Source organism: Mya arenaria, chromosome 11 (assembly GCF_026914265.1).
Source record: "Mya arenaria isolate MELC-2E11 chromosome 11, ASM2691426v1".
NCBI classification, from domain to species: Eukaryota; Metazoa; Mollusca; class Bivalvia; order Myida; family Myidae; genus Mya; species Mya arenaria.
The window spans coordinates 49,969,515-49,975,449 of record NC_069132.1 but is presented as its reverse complement, the minus strand read 5'-3'; the positions used below and the strand labels follow the sequence as shown (position 1 = coordinate 49,975,449).

The window sequence follows — 5,935 nt, the reverse complement described above, 5'->3', positions numbered from 1 at the left end:
ATATTAGCCTACGCAAAACACATACAATAATATTGCACTTTTTATACGAGATTGTCAAACATTCATGTACTTCCTGAGACAGACATAAAGTGTACATTTACTTTGTTAGATGCATTTGAGCCCACTGAATTCAATTCGATTCTTGAGTCTTGAACATTAGTAAATCCCGGACACTGCTTTTATAAATACGAATCCACATTAGAGTAAGGTTGTAACGTTAATGGATGACATTGACTATTGAACTCCCCACTTCCGTTAACCACATCAAACAACTTCTCAGTGTCGTAAGATCTTGTGCCAATGTATTTTAAAACCTATGCAGTAGAAATTTGCATATTCCGGGCAAAGATATTTCCATGTATTCATTCACCTTTCACTTATAAACACGTTTTTGGCAGTTAAATTAAATCGGAATTTGGTGGCAAAGAAAGTAATTTCAAACCACAAATGATGTGTTTCTTACATTTCATTTATTAATTGGTGTGAATAAATGCCACGCTTATTTACTTCATCAAAATCTCCAAATCTCAAATAAAGATACAGCGAGGACGCGACCTCCTTACTTCTTATATTGACTTAAAGGTGTGTGACATTGACATTTTTACAATTATCCCTGTCTCCATTTCCATGTGTCTCATTATATTAACTACGGTCATTATCTCCTGCAGCTACAGAAATATCGCTGAGTAAATTCCTAAAATATCGTCGAAAGTCACGTAACACACGTGAAATACACGAGCGGAACAGCAAACGATTTTAAAAATATGTAGTACGTCACAACCTGTGATGACGTCATATCCTGTGCAAAATCAGTCCGAAATGTGGAGTAGATGATAATAGCAAGGTGAGGAATGACGGAGAGCACGAAATCGGCCGTTAATCAACAAAATATGCTGGTCATGGGGGGGGGGCTCTATTTATGCGGCTCATGGCGGTGGACGCCTCCTTCCCCACGGGTGTATGGAGACTGAATGTACTTCCTGTCCTATCTGACGTAGAGGTCAGCTTAAGCATAATTCCGGCCGTTGATTTCGGCGAACTGTCGGTATGTTGACACCGACTGGCTTGATTTGGTTGACTGGATTAACTTGGACCTTATGGAGTAACGTCCCGTGAATTTCAGATGCCACTGTAACTGACGTCCAATCCGAATGTACAACACAATCATGTAGCAAATGGGATCAGCAAGACTATTGAATCAGTTTGTATAAAGTGGTCTTCAACGAAGCATTCAGTCCCTTTGGTAGTGTGAACTCCGGTTTCCACAGTCCATATTCCGTAAATAATTATAGCCGGGACGGCCACTACAACTCCCATAATACAAGACACAATACACATGACACGCATTCGCCTTGGTATTTCAACCACCTCAAAATTGATAGCCCGGTGCCTTTCCATGGCAATAGTAACACTGACATCGCAACTAGAAAAACGTGGAAAAAACGTAACGTTTTGTATACGTTGTCGGACGGAAACTGGTACGGATGGATCATGCTAAACACCAGAAGAGGCGTTCCGACGCTGCACGCTATAAAGTCTACAACAGCAAGCCACAGAATAAACACACGTGAAAATGAGCTTGGGTGGGGTATGTAGACGCTTAACACGATCAAGTTTCCGATGATCCCGATCACTGCAAGCGTAGCGCAGATGACAATGGCCGGAAGGTGTAGCGTGACCAAGGGGTCATTGATTTCCGTCAACGTAACGTAGACGTCGAATTATTTTCGCGATGATTTTAGTTAAGTTTTGACAAGGACCTATAAACCACAGCCGTAATTTATTTGTGGGTTTCAATCGCGTTATAAACGCTTATGCAAATTGTAGTCTTCAAAGACGAATTATGATTTGCCATATTTTATATCGTAATTAAAAGTTCATTTTACAAACCATGAGCGAGTCACTTTAAACTACACTCCTCTGTGTTATCGATATAAAACAACCCATTGTACTGTGTGTAGTAATGAGTAATTTTTCAATGATGCGGAAACATTTAAAGGCTGTTTCCCAGATAATTGTTATACTCTAGGCTGATCGATAGAATATAAGGCCTTTCCAAATTGATGTAGTTGTGTTAAGCTGCGCCCTGTTCGTACCTACAGCGTAATAATATTTAACTGTTAATCGTTGATTAAGGTCTAATTGAATATCATTTTTCAGGGGCGGGTCCAGTAATGACGTTAGAGGGGGTGTAACTTAGGGGCGCAACCTTTTGGCATGCGCCCCTTCCTCGAAAATATGCCAAACACTGTTTGCACGGCGTAACTCCCATCAAAATTTGTTTACAATTTGTAGTCGGAAAAGGTGCATTATGAGCGTATTTTATTATTTCACCCTACGAAAATGACATAATAAAATAACTTGGACGATATTTTGAGGGTGCGCGCACCGGTTGCGTCCCACTCCCTCTAAATAAACTTGTGGTTATAGAGGTACAAATTATACTCAGTGTGTCGTCTGCAACATAACTCAATGTTTATTTAACTTTGGTAGAAGACCTCGATGCCAACTAATTCTAAACGTATAGCTGTTGTAAATACTACAATGAAAAAAAAAAGATCAGTGTATGTTTACCACGTGATAAATTACGTCATAAATGCAACATGGGAAGGCTATATTGTGCTTAAAATGAAGACTTAAAATAAAGAAAACATTTCTTTTACTACACCATTTTAAATGAAACAAAGGCCAGTCTATGCCGCTTAAAGCTGCACTCTCACAGATTAACCGTTTTGACAACTTTTTTTATTTTTTTGGTCTTGAAAAGATTAAATTTTAATTTATGAGTTAACATTATATCATTTCGAATATCTGAACGTAGGTATATCATACGAATACACACGCACTCATACATAATCATATAACCTCAATCACACCATATGAACAGAAGTAAAACAAAACATGTATTGTTATAATACTCACCTCGTTCGAAACTCCAAAGTCAGTAGCATACATGTATATCGTCATTATTTCTGCTACATGTTCAAATCTTCTCCCCAAATCAAAACATATAACCACTATTCACGAGCTGTCCTAAAGCTCTTTTTTTATTAGGTTACTTCAGCCAGTATTTGACCACATGTTCAAATTTTCTACATACCATACATCGTATAACCGCTCTTCACACGCTTTTTTGTAAGTGACTTGCTCATGTTTTTGGACTAAAAAATAGTTTTCTCGATAATGCATCTGAAAACACTTATTTTGTCATTATTTTACTCTATGATAATAAAATAACAGAAAAATATATAGTTATAGCATAAAACAGTTTTTGGTTTTAGTGGGGTTTGAAATCACGCCTGTAAATTCAAGAAAAAAATAGAAGACAATCGGCTAGTCTACACGACCACCGGGACTTTAACAAATATGGTGGATATGTTGACCTGTTCAGGATACATTGATAACATGAAGTGATAATGTCAATCAACCAATCACGCAACACCACATCCGTAATTAATGTTCAATCGCGTTACAGACACTAATGAAATTTGTAGTCTTCAAATACGATATTTGAGCAAAATTCAATATTTGCTGAAGGCTCCCAGCTTTTGGGAAAAAAAATATTTTGTAATTAAAAAAGTGCATTTTACAAACCATGAGCGAGTCACTTTAAACTACACTTCTCTGTTTCATTGATTTAAAACAAATCAATGACGCGGAAACATTTAAAGGCTGTTCCTCAATTATCTATGCTCTAGGCTGATCGATAGAATATAAGGCCTTTCCAAATAACAGTTATCAGGGGCGGGTCCAGGAATTGACGTTAGAGGGGATGTAACTTAAAGGCGCATCTTTTTGCCTTAAACTGTTTGCGTGGCGTTACTCCATCAAAATGTTGTTTAAAATTCGTAGCCGGTAAAGGTTCATTATGAGCGTATTTTATTATATTTTTCTACGCTAATGACATAAAAAGGAAAATTGGACGACTTTAGAGGGTTCACGCACCTGAAGCCCCCCCCCCTTCTCTTAATCCGCTTGTGGTTATAGAGGTACAAATAATACTCAGTGTGTCGTCTGCAACATTACTGAATGTTGATTCAATTTTAATGGTAAGAGACCTCATTTCCATCAAATTCTAAACGTATGACTCTTGTAAATATTTAAATAAAAACTGTTAAGAAAAGCCCAGATGTCAAAACAAATAAATATCACTAAATACCTCATCGCGGGATGATACTGTGTTGATACCACAAGCGGGTGCAGAGGGAGGGGGGGGCAGGGGTGGTGCGCATACCTTTTTATTGATTTTACTTTGTAGTTCAATATGGGAGAGAAAAAGTAATCAAATACGCCAGAAATTCCCCATTTCGGACTAGAAAATATTCAAATTACATTGGGGGAGTACCCCCCCCCCCCCACACACACCCCACATGCCCAAACTTTAAGCTCAATAGTTTCCACTCTGAAGGAGGGGCGCAAGTGCCTTAGTTACACCCCAAGTTATAAGGCAAGTACACGACCTTATTTCTGAAATAGACTATCCGTGGGGTCAGTGTTGACACAAAACTTTAACATAAGCTATGAAACGTGTAAGGTGTTGATCTAGCCTGAAAAATAAGGCTTTTATCTGTAAATGTGGACTAGATGTATATGTACTTTTGGTCAATTTTTGCTTAACTCGACGGGCTCCTTGCTACTTTTGAGAAGTAGCTTGTTTTAACCCTGAGGGTTCAATGTTTCTAAATAGAAATGCACAACCCTGAGGGGCATATTGTTCGTATATAGAAGTTCATTTGCCAGTTTTGGCTCAACGCTGATGGACTCCTTGCTTCTATTTAAAAGTTATTTCGTAACGTTTGGCCCATCCCTGAGTGGGTCAGTTTGGTCTATCCCTGAGTGGGTCAGTTTTTCTCAACTCTGAGTGGGTCAGTTTGGCCCATCCCTGAGTAGGTCAGTTTGTTCTATCCCTGAGTAGGTCAGTTTGGGTCATCACCGAGTAGGTCAGTCTGGCCCATCCCTGAGTGGGTCAGTTTTGCTTAACTCTGAGTGGGTCAGTTTAGCCCATCCCTGTGTGGGCTAGTTTGGGCCATTACCGAATAGGTCAGTCTGGCCCATCCCTGAGTTGGTTAGTTAGGCTTAACTCTGAGTGGGTCAGTTTGGTCCATCCCTGAGTGGGTCAGTTTGGTCTATCCCTGAGTAGGTCAGTTTGGTCCATCCCTGAGTGGGTCAGTTTGGCCCATCCCTGAGTAGGTCAGTTTGGTCCATCACTGAGTAGATCAGTTTGGTCCATCCCTGAGTAGGTCAGTTTGGCCCATCCCTGTGTGGGCTAGTTTGTGCCATTACCGAATAGGTCAGTCTGGCCCATCCCTGAGTTGGTCAGTTAGGCTTAACTCTGAGTAGGTCAGTTTATAAAACAAACTTTGGTCATAATGTGCTTGGGCATCCCTGTCTATAATTTTTCACATACCATAAACATTGACCATTTAGATAACCATCCATATTGCTCTAGTCACTTGGGAGTTATCGTCCTTTGATTATAAAAAATAAATATAATCAGTCGTGTCCGATCAATAACTTTAGAAGCCTTTGTAAAATCATCACTACCAGGCGTATTTTGTGACATTTGACGCTCTTGTTTCTATATAAAAGTATATGGTTCAATAAGACTCAACCCTGAGTGGCATCATCATCATCATCATCATCATCATCATCATCATCATCATCATCATCATCATCATCATCAACAACAACACATCATCATCATCATCATCATCATCATCATCATCATCATCATCATCATCATCATCATCATCATCATCATCATCATCATCAACAACAACAACAACAACAACAACAACAATAACAACAACATCATCATCATCATCATCATCATCACCATCATCATCATCATCATCATCATTATCAAAATCAAAAGCAGCATCCAGCATTGACCTTTTTGTCATTTTTAAAACTGCAGAAGAATAAAAACGAAAGA

General features: G+C 38.9%; 1 pseudogene; it reads right to left on the bottom strand.

Moving 5' to 3' along the window:
- Positions 1-1,006: 1,006 nt before the first annotated feature.
- Positions 1,007-1,721, bottom strand: LOC128208600 (uncharacterized; annotated as a pseudogene).
- Between the last annotated feature and the right edge of the window lie 4,214 nt (positions 1,722-5,935).